General features: G+C 40.3%; 1 pseudogene; it reads right to left on the bottom strand.

The window, feature by feature from the left end:
• Positions 1-12,195: 12,195 nt before the first annotated feature.
• On the bottom strand, positions 12,196-13,124 carry LOC127678012 (ornithine decarboxylase-like; annotated as a pseudogene).
• Positions 13,125-20,356: the final 7,232 nt, after the last annotated feature.

The following is a 20,356-nucleotide window of genomic DNA, read 5'->3' as shown; positions in this document are numbered from 1 at the left end:
CCTTTGTAGGGCTGGGTTTGTGGATAGATATTGGGTAAACTTGATTTTGTCTTGAAATATCTTAGTTTCTCCATCTATGGTGATTGAGAGTTTTGCTGGATATAATAGTTTTGGTTGGCATTTGTGTTCTCTTGGAGTCTGCATGAGATCTGCCCAGGACCTTCTAGCCTTCATAGACTCAGGTGAAAATTCTGCTGTCATTCTGATAGGTCTTCCTTTATATGTTACTTGGCCTTTTTCTCTTACTGCCTTTAATATTCTTTCTTTGTTTAGAACATTTGGTGTTTTGATTATTATGTGACGGGAAGTATTTCTGTTCTGGTCCAGTCTGTTTGGAGTTCTGTAGGCTTCTTGTATATTCATGGGCATTTCTCTCTTTAGGTTAGGGAAGTTTTCTTCCATAATTTTATTGAAGATATTTGCTGGCCCTTTAAGTTATAAATCTTCACTCTCATCTATGCCTATAATCCTTAGGTTTGGTCTTCTCATTGTGTCCTGGATTTCTTGGATATTTTGGGTTACAAGCTTTTTGCATTTTGCATTTTCTTTAACTGTTGTGTCCATGGTTTCTATGGAATCTTCAGCATCTGAGATTCTTTCTTCAATCTCTTGTATTCTGCTGTTGATATTTACATCTCTGTCCCCTGATTTCTTCCCAAGGCTTTCTATTTCCAAAGTTGTCTCCCTTTGAGTTTTCTTAGTTGTTTCTACTTCTGATTTTAGATCCTGGATGGTTTTGCTTAGCTCCTTCACTTGCTTGTTTGTGCTTTCCTGTAGTTCTTTAAGAGTTTTTTGTGTTTCCTCTTTCATGACCTCAGCCTGTTGACCAAAGTTCTCCTATATTTCTTTAAGTGTTTTTTGCATTTCCTCATTGTTGGCTTTTGCATTCTCCTGGATTTCTTTCAATGATTTTTGTGTTTCTCTTATAAGGGCTTCTAACTTTTGATCCATTTTCTCCTGAATTTCTTTAAGTATGTCCTTCATGTGTTCCTGTACCAGCATCATGACCAGTGATTTTAAATCCAAATCTTGTTTTACTGGTGTGATGGGGTATCCAGGACTTGTTGGTAGAGGAGAATTTGGTTCAGATGTTGCCATATTGCCTTGATTTCTGTTAGTGACGTTCCTGCGTTTGCCTTTTGCCATCTAGATCTCACTGGTGTTAGTTGGTCCTGTCAATGCTGGACTCACCAGTGCAAGCTGCCCCTTCCCAGTTGGCCTCTGGTGCACAGCTTACCTCCTGCACTGCCTGTAGGCAGGGTGCTGCTGCCCAGGCTGTTCAGATCCCAAAGCAGGCACCCTAAGGCTCCTGCTTGGGCCCGCTGGATTCACCGGAGCACACTGACTTCTCCCTGCTGGCCGCCCGGAAGCCCCTCTAGCCTCTTGCAGGATCTGGAGATGTGGTGCCGCCACCCAGGCTGATCTGGATCCGGAAGTAGAGAGAGTTGAGCTGAGGGCTCCCGCCTGAGGCCTTGCCCCAGATTTTGTCTGTGGACCAGATGGAGCACCGACGGTGTATGCTGCTGGGACCTCCCCTGTGTTCTGATCACTCCGCTGGGCAGCTGATCCCCCAACCAGGCTTGCACACACAAGGTTAGCCTGGCCACCCAGGCCCTGAGTCCAGGCTAAAGCCTGGGAGGCCAAGGTTCGAGCAAAGTTCCCCTAGGGCTATGACTGTTAATTGGATCTGCCAGGTGACCAGGATGGTGGGCGTGCGTGCTTGTGCTCCCCGAAAGCGCCAGGAGAGTCTGCTGTCCTAACAACCTCCTGGGCAGGTTGACACACAGATGGCTCACCAAACTGCCCAGTTCTTGGGGTCAGTCCTGGGCCTTTTGGGGCCTAGACCCCCGCTTTGTTAGCCTCAGGCTATGACTGTTATGGCTCTGCTCGCCAGAGCTCTCTGTCGTCCTGTAGGCAAAATGGCGGCACGCAGGCAGGCCAGGGCAAGAAACCTCCTGGCTGGGTTGGCATCCCGATGCCCCCCCCCCCCCCGAACAGCCCAGGGCCTGGGTTCAGGCCAGCGCCCGTCAGGCTCAGAGCCCCGTGGTGTTGGCCTCGGATTATGTTTGTGTACCTCAGTCTGTCTGATGTCTCTGGAGTCTGAAACCAAGATGGAGGTGAGCCTCTCCTGACTGGCGGGAGGCTGAGTTCTGAAGTGGCTTCTGTGCAGCGAAAGGCGCTGCAAAACCGCAGCTGCTTGCAGCCCGGCTGGTCAGCGAAGGTCAGTGGTCGTGGGCACAGGGCCTAACTGGACCCTGTGTCACCTTGGTTCCACTGCTGATGGCCCTTCAGCTGGACCAGCCACTGCTGCACTGCTGCCGCCGCCACCGCTGCCCTGCAGCCAAGCTTTTATTGAAGCATTTTCGTGGAGGAAGACCCTGAGTTTTTAATCTTAGCCATTCTGACTGGTGTGAGGTGAATTCTCAGGGTTGTTTTGATTTGCATTTCCCTAATGACTAATGATGTCGAGCATTTCTTAAGGTGCTTCTCGGCCATCTGAATTTCTTCAGGTGAAAATTCTTTGTTTAGATCTGTACCCTATTTTTTAATATGGTTATTTGGTTCCCCGGGTTCTAACTTCTTGAGTTCCTTGTATATATTAGATATTAGCCCTCTATCAGATGTAGGGTTGGTGAAAATATTTTCCTAATTTGTTGGTTACAGATTTGTCCTTTTGACAGTGTCTTTTGCCTTACAGATACTTTGTAATTTTATGAGGTCCCATTTGTTAATTCTTAATCTTAGAGCATAAACTATTGGTGTTCTGTTCAGAAACTTTACCCCTGTGCCCATATCCTCAAAGGTTTTCCCCAGTTTCTTTTCTATTACTTTCAGTGTGTCTGGTTTTATGTGGAGGTCAATGATCCATTTGGAGTTGAGTTTAGTACAAGGAGATAAGAATGGATAAATTCGCATTCTTCTGCATGCTGACCTCCAGTTGAACCAGCACCATTTGTTGAAAAGGCTATCTTTTTTTGCACTGGATGTTTTCAGCTGCTTTTTCGATGATTAAGTGACCATAGGTGTGTGGATTCATTTCTGGATTTTCAATTCTATTCCATTGGTCCACTTGCCTGTCATTGTGCCAATACGATGCAGTTTTTAAAACTATTGGTCTGTAGTATTGTTTGAGGTCTGGGAAACTGATTCCCCCAGAAGTTCTTTTACTGTTGAGAATAGTTTTAGCTATCCTGGATTTTTTGTTATTCTAGATGAATTTGAGAATTGCCTTTTCTAACTCTGTGAAGACCTGACTTGGGATTTTGATGGAGATTGCACTGAATCTGTAGATTGCTTTTGGCAAGATGGCCATTTTAATTATATTAATCCTGCCAATCCATGAGCATGGAATATTTTTCCATTTTCTGAGGTTATCTTCAATTTCCTTCTTCAGAGACCCGAAGTTCTTGTCGTAAAGATCTTTCACTTGTTTGGTTAGAGTCACACCAAGATACTTTATATTGTTTGTGGCTATTGTGAAGGGTGTCATTTCCCTAACTTCATTCTCAGCCTGCTTATCCTTTGAGTACAGGAAGGCAACTGATTTGCTTGAGCTGATTTTGTAACCTGCCACTTTGCTGAAGTTGTTTATCAGCTGTAGGAGTTCTCTGGTGGAGTTTTTTTGGGTCACTTAATTATACTATCATGTCATCTGCAATTAGTGATAATTTGCCTTCTTCCGTTCTAATTTGTATCCCTTTGACTTCCTTATATTGTCTAATTGCTCTAGCTAGAACTTCAAGTACTATATTGGAAAGGTATGGAGAGATAGGGCAGCCTTGTCTAGTCCCTGATTTTAGTGGAATTGCTTCAAGTTTCTCTCCATTTAGTTTGATATTGGCTACCAGTTTGCTGTATATTGCTTTAACTATGTTTAGGTATGGGTTTTGAATTCCTGTTTTTTCCAAGACTTTAAGCATGAAAGGATGCTGAATTTTGTCAAATGCTTTTTCAGCATCTAATGAAATGATCATATGGATTTTTACTTTGAGTTTGTTTATGTAGTGGATTGCATTGTTGGATTTCCTTATATTGAACCATCCCTGCATCCCTGGGATGAAGCCTATTGATCATGGTGGATGATTGTTTTAATGTGTTTTTGGATTCGGTTGGCAAGAACCTTTCTTTCTTCCTTTCTTTCTTTCTTTCTTTCTTTCTTTCTTTCTTTCTTTCTTTCTTTCTTTCTTTCTTTCTTTCTTTCTTTCTTTCTTTCTTTCTTTCTTTCTTTCTCTTTCTTTCTTTCTTTCTTCCTTCCTCCCTCCCTCCCTCCCTCCCTCCCTCCCTCCCTCCCTCCCTCCCTCTCTCTCTCTCTCTCTCTCTCTCTCTCTCTCTCTCTCTCTCTCTCTCTCTCTCTCTCTCTCTTTCTTTCTTTCTTTCTTTCTTTCTTTCTTTACTTTGGTTTTTCAAGTCAGGGTTTCTCTGTATAGTCCTGGCTGTCACGGAACTCACTCTATAGACCAGGCTGGCCTCAATCTCAGAAATCCATGTGCCTCTGCCTTCCAAGTCCTGGGATTAAAGGCATGTGCCATCACTGCCCAGCAAGTCAATGTTTCCTATGGCATCTTCAGAACCTGAGATTCTTTCTTCTATCTCTTTTATTCTGTTGTTGATACTTGCATCATTGACTCCTGATTTATTTCCAAGGTTCTCTATCTCCAGAGTTTTCTCTCTTTGTGATATCATAATTGTTTCTACTTCCATTTTTAGATTCTGGATTGTTTTTTTTCATTTCCTTCACTTATTTGTTTTTGTTTTCCTGTAATACTTTAAGGGATTTTTGTGTTTCCTCTTTAAGTGCTTCTACCTGTTGACCCATGTTATCCCATATTTCTTTAAGGTATTTTTGTGTTTCTTCTTTAATAGCTCCTATCTCTTGAAGTATGTTTTCCTGTATTTCTTTAAGATAGTTATTTATGTCCTTTTTTAGATCCACTATTTTTTTTATTTATTCGATGTATTTTTAACATTTCAAATGATTTTCCCTTTTCTGGTGCCCCACTCCCTGAGAGTCCCATAAGCCCTCTTACCTCCCCCTATTCCCTCATCCAACCCTTCCCACTACCCTGTTCTGGTATTCCCCTATACTGCTGCACTGAGACTTTCCAGAACCAGGGGCCACTCCTCCGTTCCTCTTGGACATCAATTAGTATGTGGATTATGTCTTGGGTATTCCACATTTCTAGGCTAATATCCGCTTAATCAGTGAGTACATACCATGATTAATCTTTTGAGACTGAGTTGCCTCACTTAGTATGATGTTCTCCAGATCCATCCATTTGCTGTTGTGGGAGAACTTGTTGCAAATGGTGCCATGCTGTCTTGGTTTCTATTGCTAATATTTGTGTGTTTGCCTTTTGCCCTCTGTTTATCTCTGGTGGTATCTTGTCTTGCTGTCTCACTGTGGCTTGTCTGTCCTACAAGCTTTTATATCTGTACTCCAGGCAGACTTGTTCTCTCTGGGAAGAATTTGGGTATGGAGAGATGTGATACATGGTCAGCTTAGGTATCCAGACAGAAACCAGAAGGATCCTGTTCCCAGCTGATCCTTGGTTCCTATGTCCTGATGGCTTTGGGCCCTCTTGGGCTGGGAATTTAAAGATAGTTGGTGACCTTACCTGTGCTTACAGGTATGTAGGGATTCTTGGGAGACCAGCTTTCCTGGGGTGGTATTTGAGTATGTAGCTCTGTGGTCCAGGATCAGCTCTGGGTGCAGATAAAAATTGGAAGACTCCTATTTCAGGCTGCTCCTGGGCTCTTGTGTTCTCAGGGTTTTGGTCTGGCTTCTCTGAGCCACAGTGTTGGTCCTACCTGTCCTCTCAGGTTTCTTTGAACTAGTAGGTTACCATCTCCCTGTGCCACCTGGTTATGGCTCTGTGTGGCAGAGAACGGTCCCCAGCTGGAGACAGAAACCGTTTCCTTCCTTTCTTGTCTCCCAGTTTCCACCTACCACCTTTTCATGACCAAGCCAACAAATAAAGTGTTTAATTTGGCTTACAGTTACAGAGTAGTCTAGAATATGGGAGAGAATAGGACTGACACCTGGAATGGAAAGTTCACATCTTGATCTAAAAGCAAGGGCCATAGAGTGGACACTGGAAATGGTGTCAGTTACATACCTCACCCAACAAGGCCATACTTCCTAATCCTTCTCAAACAGTTCTACCAACAGAGAATACATATTCAAACATCTTAAAAACACTCAGTTTGTGATCTAGGTACAGCAAACTTAATGTACTGTAGTAGAGAAGATGTGACAGGCACATCAAGAAGAACAGGAATGTGAGGACTTATGGTGGCAGTTATAGAAGGTTGGGTACCACTCAGCTCTCTGTGTGTTTATTGGTCTTCCTCATTTCTAAGGTCACAACAAAAATAGGTTATTTTTATGCAGTGACATATAGATTTTTTCAGTGAGGTAGCCACAAAATTCCAGATTTTATTTTCAGGAGGTTTTAGACAGCCTTGACAACACTTTGACTGTAGCCTTTGAGACCCTGCAAACAGGACCCAGACATAATTGGCCCAGAACTATAAGTGTTGTAGCCATAAGCCACTGAGTTTGTATACAGCAGTAAGAAACCATTACTATAGTTATACTCTTGTGAACTAGGATTTTAAGTTTGAAAACCTTGGAGTTGTATATCTGGGAAAAGTTGCTAAGAATTATTCTATTGAGCTTTCCCACTATGTATGTGGCAGATGCAGAAGACCAAGGAGGGTTCATATAGAGGGTGTCTTGGAATTAAACTTTGCATGACTGTGGCTGCACACTCTTGTGCCTCTAGTGTTCATGTACATGCAATTTTAAAAGACAAAATATGAAATGGACCTTGGTATTTATCATGTAATCCAGCTATCAGGGGGAAGAGGCAGGTAGATTGCAAATTCAGGGTTAGTGGGCCCCATTTACCTAGTGATCAATTAGTGATTTCCAGGTAGTTCAAGATATATAGTTAGACTTTACATATCCCTCACCTCTTCACAATGGAATTAGATATGTTAATGTGTCCACACTTGTGGAACATATAGTAAAAATAATACATAACCATTGTATACGGAGAAAAGTGTCAGGAGCCATCTATCAAAGGCTGAGGCTAGCAGAAGACATTCCTGGAGATGGTCAACTGCTTTTGTTTTGCTTTATTTTGTTTTTGTTTTTGGCATGGACTACAATGGGTGAGCTCTGAGAGGCAAGATGAAAAGAGAGTATCCTGGGATTGCTTCTTGTTATTGATATGATTCTCCTTTTGCTATTACATAGCCTAATGATTCCTAGTCATCAACCCACATTTTTAGAGAAATTTCCTGCAGATTAACATGAAGATGATCTTTTTGAATTAATGCTGTTTATGTAAATTGTTGATTTTATAGATTTCTTGATTTGATGCAAATAATTTTAGGAAGTAAGCTTTAAGAGAGGGTTTTTGCCAGAAATACATAGCAAAGTTCAAGAATAAATTGTGCCCCATTCCTCATGAAAGAGTAAGTAAACACTACATACAATGAAGTCCAGGGAGCTTTCATAAATCACACTTAAAAGAGACATAGGCTTGGGACAAATTAGTTTTCAAGGATAAAACTTTCGTTGCCAAGAATAAAGCCACAGCTGTGCACTATGATAAGGGAAGGCGGTGAAAGTAATATTGCTTTGGGATTATGATGAGCTTCTAGAATAAAACATTGCTTTGAACTTGTTATTGATTCTTAATTATTGATATTTTCTGTTAATTCCCTTTTATGTTACATTTTAGCTTTGAGGTAATTCTTTCTTACATGGCGTCCTTTTTGTCAAAAGCTATAAAAGGCATGAGCTTCACTCTCAACAGTCATTTTGTTAGGACTTCAGCTTATTCGCTAATAAAATAGCTTGCTGTGGTTCTGTTGTAGTTGTTGATATCTTTTTGATTTAATGTTGCTATGTCATATGTGTCTAGAAATATATTTAGCTCTTCTTGTTTTTTTTTTTTAGTGTAAGATTTCAAAGCACTCCCAAGTCATCCTCTGATTGTCATTTGAATTGATTGCAATTGCCTCTATTCAATCTTTGATTTTATTAATTTAGATATGCTTCTTTTTTTCCAGGTTAATTTGCATGCTGTTGTCCTCTAAGCTTGTCAAAAAATACCCCAAACCCCCAAACTTTTGGAACAATTTTATGCATTGTTATTTTAAGCTCCTTGTCATTAATCTCTGTCCTGATATTCCATCATCTCTTGCCCGTGACTTCCTTTGGGTTTGTTTTTGTCTTTCCCTTATACCTAGAAGCTCATCGTTAGGTACTTATTTGATACCTCTCTGAATTTGGCCATTTATGTGCTGTAATTATGTTTTTATTTTTTTTTCAAGTTGTCACTTGCATCCATAAACTTTTCTCTCAGTATTACATAGCTGCAAACAGAAGATCCTAGAAAGCTGTGCTGTCATTCATTTGATTCTAGGAATTGTTTTTTCACAGATTTCTTCAAGAAATCAGTGTCAATTCAAGAGGATACTGTGCTGTCTCCAATTACTCATGTAGTTCTTTCCTAAGAGAGGCCACCAATTAAGGAACAAAGGAAGATGTTATCTTACTACTGGAGAACATTAACTAAAAAGGAAACGAATTTAGATAGGTCCCATTACAGTGTCTTCCAAACATATGAGGACTGTCTTGGAACTTTGGGTCAATATACTTCAAAAAGTTGGGTGGTTTGGTTGAAGAATCCTCAAATGCAAAATGATATTGTTAATCAGGGTATAAATGCATGCAGAAAAAGGCACCATTTAAATTTGTGTTAATAAAAATAGGCATATGTGGCCCCTAATTAGTTAGGAACTATGGCCTGGCTAATGAGGTGGAGGCTCTTACTGAACTCCACTATTCATTAGTCTTTTGAATGCCCAGCATTGGGGTGTTACAGGGACTGATGCTCAGCTTTGAGACTCTGTGACTTTAAGTCATCTATTATGATTCATATTTCCTTCTAAGATTACAATTTTTGAGGACACTGTCTTGGATGATTGGAATAAATGTTCTTGACATGAACTTGGAGGCATGGGAAAATTTTGTTCTGTGTCATTGAAAGCCCCAGAGTATTAGTTTTTCAATGAGGACAAGAAAATAGCCTTCTCTGGAGTCACAAGGCTAGGGAAATGGGTTTGGGCCAGATACAGTGAATCTAATAGAAGAGAAATTGAGGAAAAGGCTTGAACACATGGGCACAAGGAAAAGTTCCTGAACATAACATTAGTGGCTTATGCACTATAACCAAGAATTGACAAATGGGACCTCATAAAATTGCAAAGTTTCTGTAAGACAAAGGACACTGTTAATAGGACAAAACAGGAACCAACAGATTGGTAAAAGATATTTACCAATCCTACATGTGATAGAGGGTTAAGATCCAATATATACATAGAATTCAAGATGTTAGACTCCAGAGAACCAAAAAACAAAACAACAAAAAGAAAACAAAACTTTAAAAAAATGGGAATAGAGCTAAACAGGATTCTCAACTGAGAAAACTCAGAATGAATGAGAAGGACCGAAAGACATGATCAGCATCCTTAGTCATCAGGGAAATGCAACTCAAAACAACCCTGAAATTCCATCTCACATCATTCAGAATGGCTAAGATCAAAAACCCAGGTGACAGTAGTTGCTAGTAAGGATGTGGAGAAAGAGGAACACTCCCCCACTGCTGGTGGGATTGCAAGCTGGTGCAGCCACTCTGCATATCAGTTTGACGGTTCCTCAGAAAACTGAGCATGATACTACTGGAGGACCCAGTTATACCACTCCTGGGATTCCCACCCAGAGGATTCCCCAGCATGTAATAAGTATACATGCTCCACTATGCTCATAGCAGCCCTATTTATAATAGCCAGAAGCTGAAAAGAACAGACACATCCCTCAACAAAAGAATGGATATAGAAAATGCAGTACATTTACACAATGGAGTTCCATTCAGCTATTAAAAACAATGACTTCCCGAAATTCTAAGGCAAATGGATGGAACTAGAAAATGTCATCCAGAGGGAGATAACTCAGTTACAAGAGGGCACACATTGTGTGTACATTGTACATTGTATGTACTCACAGATAAGTATATATTAGACAATGTCCATGGAATACCCATGATACAATTTACAGACCACATGAAGTTCAAGAGGAAGGAATACCAGAGTGGATGCTTCAGTCCTATTTAGAATGGCGAACAAAATAATCAAGGGAAGTAGTGGGTGGGATGGACTTGGGAGGAAGAGAATAAGGGGAAGGGAAAAAGAAGGGCAGATTCAGGTACTGGAAGAGATGGATGAGATGTAGAGAGGCTCAGAAAATTGAACAGAGGTGTGTAGCAATGGGGGATGGGAAACTAGGGTTAGCAATCATAAAGCCCCAGATGCCAGGAAAGTGAGAGCCTCCCAGGACCCCACAGGGATGACATTAGCTCAAACACCCCACAAAGGGGAGGGAGAACCTGTGGAGATCGTATCCAGAGGTAGGGCACAACCCCAGGTGGAGGGATGGGGCCACCCATCCATCTAAAAAATTTTCATCCAGAATTGCTCCCATCTAAAGGAAATACAGGGACAAAGAGTACAGAATAGACTGAAGGAAAGGCCATCCAGAGACTTCCCTATTTGGGCATTCATCCCACATGCAGATACCAAACCCAGACTGTATTGCAGAAGCCAAGAAGTGCTTACTGACAGGAGTCTAATACAGCTGTCTCCTGAGAGGCTCTGCCAGATCCTGAGCAATACAAATGTGGATACTCACAGCTAACCATTAGATTGAGCACAAGGACCACAAAGGAGTAGTTACAGGAAAGACTAAAGAAAATGAAGGGGTTTTATCTGGCATCAATGGGAAGTGAGGCCCTTTGTCCTGTGAGTTTGATGCTCCAGTGTAGAGGAATGCTAGGGAAGTAAGGTGGGAGTACGTAGGTGGGTGGAGGAGCACCCTCACAGAAGCAGGGTAAGGGGAAATAGGATGGGGTTTTGCAGAGGGGAAACTGGGAAAGGTGATAACATTTGAAGTGTAAATAAATAATATATCCAATTAAAAAAGAAAGGGTTCATTTGGACTTTCAGAGAGCTATACTGTATGAAAGCAGAAAGAAGGCAGCAGGTGGAAGACTTGGTAGCTGGAGCTGAAGCTCAGAGCTCATATCTCAAATTGTATGTACTTATGTGTGTCTGTCTGTCTTTGTATGCATGTATGTATGTTTGTATATATGTGTATCACATTTGTGATTAAGTGGAATTATAAATGGCTAAGATTCATTATGTGGATGCTTCGAATGAATCAAACCTGAGTCTTTTATAAGAGAAGCAAGTGCTTTTAACTGAGTTGAGTCTCCATCCCCAAATATCTTTTTAAAAAGATATTTCTCTTTTTAAATTTTTCTCCATTTCTTCTTTCCTCTCCACCTCTCCCTCTCCCTCCCCTTCCCCTCCCCCCTCTCTTTCTCCTGTTGTTGAATTTATTATAAGAAGTTGACTCCCAAATGCTATATAGGATACTTTCAATTATTACTAGGTGGTGATGCAGGTGAATTCAAGGTTTGAGGGAACAAACAGGGATTCTGCACTCAATGTTCAAAAAACCCCAGATGCCCTCCATAGGAAGTGACCAGGCCAACAGGTAACTAGGCAGACAATTCTTACCAACAGACTCTGGACACCAAAGGTCACAGCCAATTGCACACACTTGGCATGGGCTACGCAGAATGATGCTGTACAGAGAGTGAGGTCACAGTCTTGTGCCATCCACCTCTCCTCTTGCTGTGCTGGGCTAGACTCACTGCTGTGATAGAGCTGCCTGTGCAGAAGTTTGTGCCTTCTATAATGGAAACTTGCAAACATTTCCCAATGCCCAATTATTTCAAGATACTTTATTTTCAAAATGGGTCACAACATGAACTTTTGGCCCATTCTGTCAGTGTCCAAGTTACAAATGCTGAGCAGCACACGAAAGTATCATGTCTGAAAAGTGAATAAAAGTTCATATAAAATAAATATTCTTTTTCCACAAGAAAAGAGTAAATGTGACCCCCTATCTCCTCATCTTCCATACTGCACTGGTGCCAATCCCATTCTTACAAAGACATTCCAAACTAGCAGTAATTAAGTTAAATGGTCTACTGAAAAGCCTTAATTCAAACTAAACTTGCAGGCAAGAGTTACAAGAATGGCAGCTACATATCGAAACTAAGCACAGGCTTCAAGGTGATGGTGCATCCTGCTCTCCTGGGCACAAGACATAGGCAGAGTGCCAACATCCTGCTCCTCCACTTCCAGTGGGAAGCCATCGCTTGGTATCTGCTTCATGAGTTGCCGGTTTGGCTGTGATGTTTGGCCTCTGGAACACATTGAAAGTAGAAGAAGAAATAGTATATGTAACCATGTTTTCAAATAGCATCCAATCCACTACTTCCATTTCAGGCATGTTACACCACTGCTCAATGATCTGATCAAGGTCAACACATGTTGGTCCCCAGATGCTGGATGAGTAATACTTCTCACCTTCTGCAGCAGGGCCTTCACATGTGCATGCTCATAAAGATTGGAGTTAAATGATCCATAAACTCCATTATTCACATCATACATGAAGGCTTGCTCATTTGACTCATCTTCATCGTCAGAGCCAGTCTTATTCCTTCCACATGTTTTCTTTGGCAACGATGTTGACTGTAAGTGTGAAAGCTGATCATAGTATCTGCCAGGCTCAGCTACGATTCTCCCTCCAGACTCTGATGGGAAGTACTTGCCCGGAGCTGGGTTAATCACACTGGTGATCTCTTCAAATTTAAGCTTTGTATCTTCAAATCCAGGAAAGTCACCACCAATATCAAGCAGATACATGCTGAAACCAGCTTCTGTTCCCATGTCAAGTACATATAGAGGGCTTCTGGATCAGTACAACCACTTTCCACGTTGGAGGTGATATCAAAGACATCAATAATTAGCTCTTTTGCTCATTCCAAAAGAAGCCTTCTGGTTTTGAGTGTGGCACCAAACTATTTACTGAGGTGACAAACTACCTTGGAATCTACAATGGCAATCCACAAAACCCACTTTTCCTTTGGATGTGCTCTGGTGACTTTCATCAATTCAATTTCACTGTCAAAAGTCAACATCTGAGAGGGAATTCTACTTTCAGAGGTGAGGCCGCTACAATCTTTGCTTTTGTGACCAAGCAGAGAGGTTAACCAGGTACTCAGGGAACACCAGAGTGAAAGATCACTCAGGACACAGCCCGCCAGGGCTCCACCTGCACCCAGGATCTGGGCAGCCCCACAGATGTCTGGGCACCTATCCTGCCAGGGAGTATCTGACCTTCAGGGAGTCATGCAGTTAGAGGGAGTCCCATGTTCAGAACTTGAGACCATCCTCTACCACAGCGTGCCATCTTCAAGTGGAGTAGGAAGCTAGCTATCCATGCAGCTGATCAGAGCAGGCAGTCAGCACAGGTGAGACCTGCCCTGCAGCTCAGGGGATCCTGTCTTGAACATTCTGGCATATACTTTCCGGTTTCCTTTTCCAGCTTGGGACCACCCTCTGCCACCAATGGCAGAGGGTGGATATGTACCATATCTAAGTGATGCACAGAGGTAGCTAAGCAGTCAGGAGTGCAGAGAGACCTGGCAATATAGTAGGACCACCTCTGCTGCTCAGAGGAAACAGCAGGAAACCCTGAGAACACAGAGCCTAGAAACACCCTGGGACAGGAGCCTTCCAATTGCCACCTGCACCTAGAGTTAGTTGATCGGGGCCACAGAGCTACATACCAAAATAAAATGACAAGAGAGCAGGTCTCACAGAAATACTTATATACTGGTATACACAGAGAGAACTGGTCTCCCAGGAGCACAAAGAAACCACAGTCAGAATCAGCAACACCAGCTAACACTAGAGATAACCAGATGACAAAAGGCAAATGCAAGTACATCACCAACAGAAACCAAGGCAACATGGCTCCATCTGAACCAAGTTCTCCAACAACAGTAAGTCCTGGCTACCCCAACACACCAGAAAAGCAAAACCTGGACTTAAAATCACACATTGTGATGCTGTTAGAGGACTTCAAGAAGGACATAAATAACTCCCTTAAAGAAATACAAAAGAACATGAATCAACAGGTAGAAGCTCTTCAAAAGGAAACACGAAAATCACTTAAAGAAATAGAGAATATGGTACAACAGTTATGAGCCAATAAAAAGGAAACACAAAAATCACTTAAGGAAATACAGGAGGACATGGGTCAACAGGCAGAAGTCCTGAAAGAGGAAACATGAAAATCCATTAAAGAATTACAGGAAAACACAAACAAACAAGTGAAGGAACTAAGCAAAACCATCCAGGATTTAAAAATGAAGGTAGACTTAACTAAGAAATCACAAAGAGAGACAAATTTGGAGATAGAACACCTTGGAAAAAATCATGAATCATAGATGCAAACATGGACAACAGAATACAAGAGATAGAAGACAGAATCTCTGGTGCTGAAGATACCATAAAAAACATTGACTCAACAGTTCAAGAAATTGTGAAATGCAAAAAGCTTGTAATCCAAAATATGCAGAAAATCCAGGACACAATGAGAAGGCCAAGCCTAAGGATTATAGGTATAAAAGAGACTAAAGATTTCCAACTTAAAGGGCAAGTAAATATCTTCAACAAAATTATAGAAGAAAACTTCCCTAACCTAAAAAGAGAGATGCCCATGAACATATAAAAAGCCTACAGAATTCCAAATAGACTGGTCCAGAACAGAAATACCACCCATCACATAAAAATCAAAACATCAAATGTACTAAACAAAATATTAAAAACAGTAAGAGAAAAAGGTCAAGTAACATATAAAGGAAGACATATCAGAATTACATCAGATTTCATACTAGAGACCATGAAAGCTAGAAGATCCGGGGCAGAACTCAAACAGACTCTAAGAGAACACAAATGCCAGTGCAGTCTACTATACCCAGAAAAATGCTTAATCACCATAGATGGAGAAAACAAGATATTCCATGATAAAAGAAAATTTACACAATATCTTTCCACAAATCCAGCTCTACAAAGGATGCTAGATGCAAAACGCCAATACAAGGAGGGCAACTACACTTGAAAAAAGAAGAGAGTAATCTTTCAACAAACGCAAAAGAAGGTAACAACTCAAACATAAAAATAGCATCAAAAATGACAGGAAGCAGCAATCACTGTTACTTACTATCTCTTAACATCAATGGACTCAATTTCCTAATAAAAAGACATAGGCTAAAGACTGGCTATGTAAACAGGACCCAGCATTTTGCTGCATATAGGAAATGCACCTCAGTGTCAAAGACAAACACTACCTCAGAGTAAAAGGCTGGAAAACAATTTTTACAAGCAAATGGTTCCAGGAAATAAGCTGGAGTAGCCATTCTAATATCGGAAAAAATTGACTTTCAACCTAAATACATTAAATTAGATGTGGAAGGACATTTCATACTCATTAAAGGAAAAATCCACCAAGAAGAACTCTCAATTCTGAATATCTATGTTCCAAATGCAAGAGCACCCTCATCCGTAAAAGAAACTTTACTAATGCTCAAAGCACACATTGCACCCCACACAATAATTGTGGATGACTTCAACACTCCACTCACCTCAATGGACCAATCAGGGAAACACAAACTAAACAGAGACACAATGAAATTAATTGAAGTTTTGGACCAAATGGAATATATATATATATATATATATATATATATATATATATATATATATATATATATATATATATATATAATGTGTGTGTGTTATATGTGTTTTATACATATACATATATATGTTATATCTGTTATACATATATATGTGTGTGTTATTTGTGTGTATATATATATCCCTAAATCAAAAGAATATGCCTTCTTCTCAGCACCACATGGCACATTTTCCAAAATCAACCATATAATTGGCCACAAACAGACCTGGACAGATATAGGAAGATTGAAATAATCACATGCCTCCTACCAGATCACAATGGATTAAGACTGGCCTTCGGGAGCAACAAAAACAAGAGAAAGCCCTATTTTTCAAATGGAAGGTGAACAATGCTCTACTCAATGATAAGTTGGTCAAGGAAGAAATAAGTAAGAATTCAAAAACTTTCTAGAATTTGTTGAAAATGAAAGCACAAGGTGGCCTTGTCAGACATCAAGGGGTGGAACAGCCCTTGGTCCTGTGAAGGCTCAATGCCCCAGTGTAGGGGAATGCCAGTTTGGGGATGTGGGAGTCAGTGTGTGGTTGGGGGAGCACCCTCATAGAAGCAGGGTGAGGAGGGATTGTATAGGGGCTTTTCGGACATAACACTGGGAAGGGTATAACATTTGAAATGTAAATAAAGAAAATATCCAATAAAAGAAAAATAGAATCATAACAATGAAAATTAATGCAGAAATGTAACAAATATTGTGATCAAAATTCTTTCATACTCCTTGGTATCCTATGATATTTGCATGCAACAGAATATGTTCCTATGCAATGCCACTATTAAACATAACATGTAAGAAACCCCTGGTATAAATCCAAGCAGGATTCTATGGTATCTGTGGAGAGTATGCACCCTTTGGGCTAGTAGATGCTCCAGGGTGAGCACTCTTCCCAGCAGTAAGCCATGGACAGATGTCTCCTCATGGCTGGCTGGACTGATGTGCTGGGCAGTCAAACATAAGACATGAATCCCATGCTTCAGTTCTGCAGAGAAATAAGTGTAAGGTACTGAGGGTACTGAGTCTCTCTCACCCTTAGCTCTCAGCAAATGCCCTTCTGTCCATCACACACCCATGATATACACCAACATTCCACACAAACTCTTCACAGCATGAGCTATGTTGATGGAACCAGATGATGGACCTGAACTCTGAAAGTCATTGTGAAAGCAGAAGACAATTTCAACTCTTCCTGAAGACCAACATTTTTGCCCAGTGGTGGTGGCATATGCCTTTAATCCCAGCATTGGGAGGCAAAGTCAGGCAGGCAGATTACTGAGTTCGAGGCCAGCCTGGTCTACAGAGTGAGTTCCAGGAAAGCCAGAGCTACACAGAGAAACCTTGTCTTGAAAAAAAAAGAAAAACATCTTAAAAAAGAAGCATTCTTGAGGGATAGCTCATGCTGAGGCAGTTAGGGCAAGCATCATGGAAAGGCTATAGACTGAGGAGATGTCTTGGTGCTGCCATTTTGACAGCTTGACAGGGGGAAATCTAACCAGTGAGTCCTGAAGAAGGGACTGAAACAAAAAAAGTATAGTGGTGTAAAAGGTGGAAGGCAACAGCTACACAAAAGGCTGTTCTCTGATCTCTACTCCTGTACTACAGCAATGAAAGTTACCCTCACAAGTGAATATGAACACATATAGACACATCACATACCAAAACACAGAAATAAGACAAAATAAGTAGTCTAAGTATTAATTATATTACTTTTCTTCATCAAGTGTTTATTCTTATTCTTTTTAGAAAACATTATCATTGGGTGTGGACAATTTTGAGGGAGCAAGTTGTCCTTGAAAAATCTTACATTCTTTACAAAGTATATTTATATTGCTCACACATCACACCTTTAAAAGATTAGAGAGTAATTATTCAATAAAATACAGAAAATGTGGTATATATACACAATGGAGTACTATTTAGCAATTAAAAACAATGAATTCATGAATTTTTTAGGCAAATGGTTGGAACTGGAAAATATTATCCTAAGGGAGGTAACGCAATCACAAAAGAATACACATGGAATGCAATCATTGATAAGTGGATATTAATTAGCCCTGATATTCTGAATACTGAAGATACAATTAGCATATCAAATGATTCCCATGAAGAAGGAAGAAGAGGGCCCTAATCCTGGAAAGGCTTGATCCAGCATTGTAGGGGAGTACCAGGACAGAGAAAAGGGAGGGGGAAAGATAGGAGAATGGATGGAGAGAAGAGGACTTATGGAACCTATGGGGAAGGGGGGAACTGGGAAAGGGGAAAGCTTTTGGATTGTAAACAAAGAATATAGAAAATAAAAATATAAAAAAATTGGGGTATATATCTAAACATAGAATTTTCACCTGAAGAACTTTGGATGGCTGAGAAGCACCTTAAGAGATGTTCAACATCATTAGTCATTAGGGAAAAGCAAATCAAAATAACCCTGAGTTTTCACCTCACACCAGTCAGAATAACTAAGATTAAAAACTCAGGAGACAGTAGGGTTTGGTGAGGATGTTGACAAAGAGGAAGCCTCCCCCACTGCTGCTGGGATTGCAAACTGTTACAACCACTCTGGAAATCAGTCAGAAGATTTCTCAGAAAATTGGGCATGACACTTTTGGAGGACCCTGCTATACCACTCCTGGGCATATACCCAGAGGATTCCCCAGCATGTAGTAAGGATACATGCTTCACTATGTTCATAGCAGCCCTATTTATAATAGCTAGAAGCTGGAAAGAACCCAGATTTCCTTTAGTGGATGAATGGATACAGAAAATGTGGTATATTTACACAATGGATTACTCTCCAGCCTTTAGAAACAATGAATTCATGAAATTCTTAGACAAATGTTTGAAGCTGGAGAACATCATGCTAAGACAGGTAACCTAGTCTCAAAAGAAAACTCATGGTATGCTCTCATTGATAAGCAGATATTTTTCTAGAAGTGTGGTATACCCAAGACACAATCCACATATCAAATGATGCCCAAGAAGAAGGTAGGAGTGGTCCCTGGTTCTGGAAAGGCTCAGTACAGCATTGTAGGAGACTACCAGAACAGGGATGTGAGAAGGGGTTGATGGGGAACAGGAGGAGAGAAGAGGGCTTATGGGACTTTCAGGGAGGGGGGATCCAGGAAAGGGGAAATCATTTGAAATGTACATAAAGAATATATCGAATAAAAATCATTTACTGATTTATTATTAGGTCTATAATATAATGATATTATTATTATTATTATTATTATTATTAGGTTCTTGCAATGTATTAACTCTAGGACTCAACAACTCTAGAACATTCTCATTGGTTCTGCTTTCAATCAAAATCTAAACATCACTTCTATGGTTTTAATATCATTTGTCATGGATTCTTAGAATTTTGACTATAATCAAGTGTGTTGGATTATCCTCTACAAACTATGTGCTCTGTAATGATGTAGTAAACTCACTGGGACCATGCTCCTGAATGTCCTATCTCCTGGACAGTAAGCAATCATAAATAAACATCTCACTTTTAGCTTGCAAAAAAAAAAAAAGAAAGAAAGAAAGAAAGAAAGAAAGAAAAAGAAAAAGAAAAAAGAAAAGAAAGTAAAAGAAAATTATTGAAATGCAAAATACATTTTAATTTTGAATTATTTGTTTTGTATATATGAGTATACTGCAGCTGTCTTCAGAAACACTAGAGAGGGCATTGGATCCCATTACAGATGCTTTTGAGCCACCATATGGCTGCTGGGTATTGAATTCAGGAAATCTGAAAGAGAAGTCAGTGCTCTTAACTGTTGAGCCATCTCTCCAGACCTATATTATTTTTATGAGATACAAAAACTAGTTTGGGGCTGGAGAGATGTCTCTGTGATTATGACACCTTTCTACTCTTTTTTAAATTTCATTATTTATTTATTTATTTTGTATATTCTTTGTTTACATTCCAAATGCTTTCCCCTTTCCCAGTTCCCACCTCCCGATATGTCCCATAAGACCTCTTCTCTCCATCCATTCCACAATCACCCCTTCCATTTCTCTGTCCTGGTATTCCCCTACAATGCTGGATCAAGCCTTTCCAGGACCAAGGCTGCCTTCTTCCTTCTTCTTGGGAATTATTTGATATGCTAATTGTGTCTTGAGTATTCAAAGTTTCTGGGCCAATTAATATCCACTTATCAGTGATTGCATTCCATGTGTGTTCTTTTGTGATTGGGTTACCTCATATAGGATGATATTTTCCAGTTCCAATCATTTGCCTAAAAATTTCATGAATTCATTCATGAATCTCAGGTGCCAAAGATACTGTAGATAGCATTGACTCAATAGTCAAAGAAAATGCAAAATGCAAAAAGCTTTAACCCAAAACATCCAGGAAATCCAGGAAACAATGAGAAGACCAAATCTAAAGATTATAGGTATAGATGAGGGTGAAGATTTACAACTTAAAGGGCCAACATATATCTTCCACAAAATTATGGAAGAAAACTTCCCTAACCTAAAGAGAGAGTTGCCCATGAATATACAAGAAGCCTACCGAACTCCAAACAAACTGGACCAGGATAGAAATACCTCCCATCACATAATAATCAAAACACCAAATGTACTAAACAAAGAGAATATTAAAGGCAGGAAGAGAAAAAGACCAA

The sequence above is a fragment of the Apodemus sylvaticus genome, chromosome 2 (assembly GCF_947179515.1).
Source record: "Apodemus sylvaticus chromosome 2, mApoSyl1.1, whole genome shotgun sequence".
Taxonomy (NCBI): domain Eukaryota; kingdom Metazoa; phylum Chordata; class Mammalia; order Rodentia; family Muridae; genus Apodemus; species Apodemus sylvaticus.
Note: the sequence above shows the minus strand (reverse complement) of the source record. Positions and strands in the feature narration are given on the sequence as shown.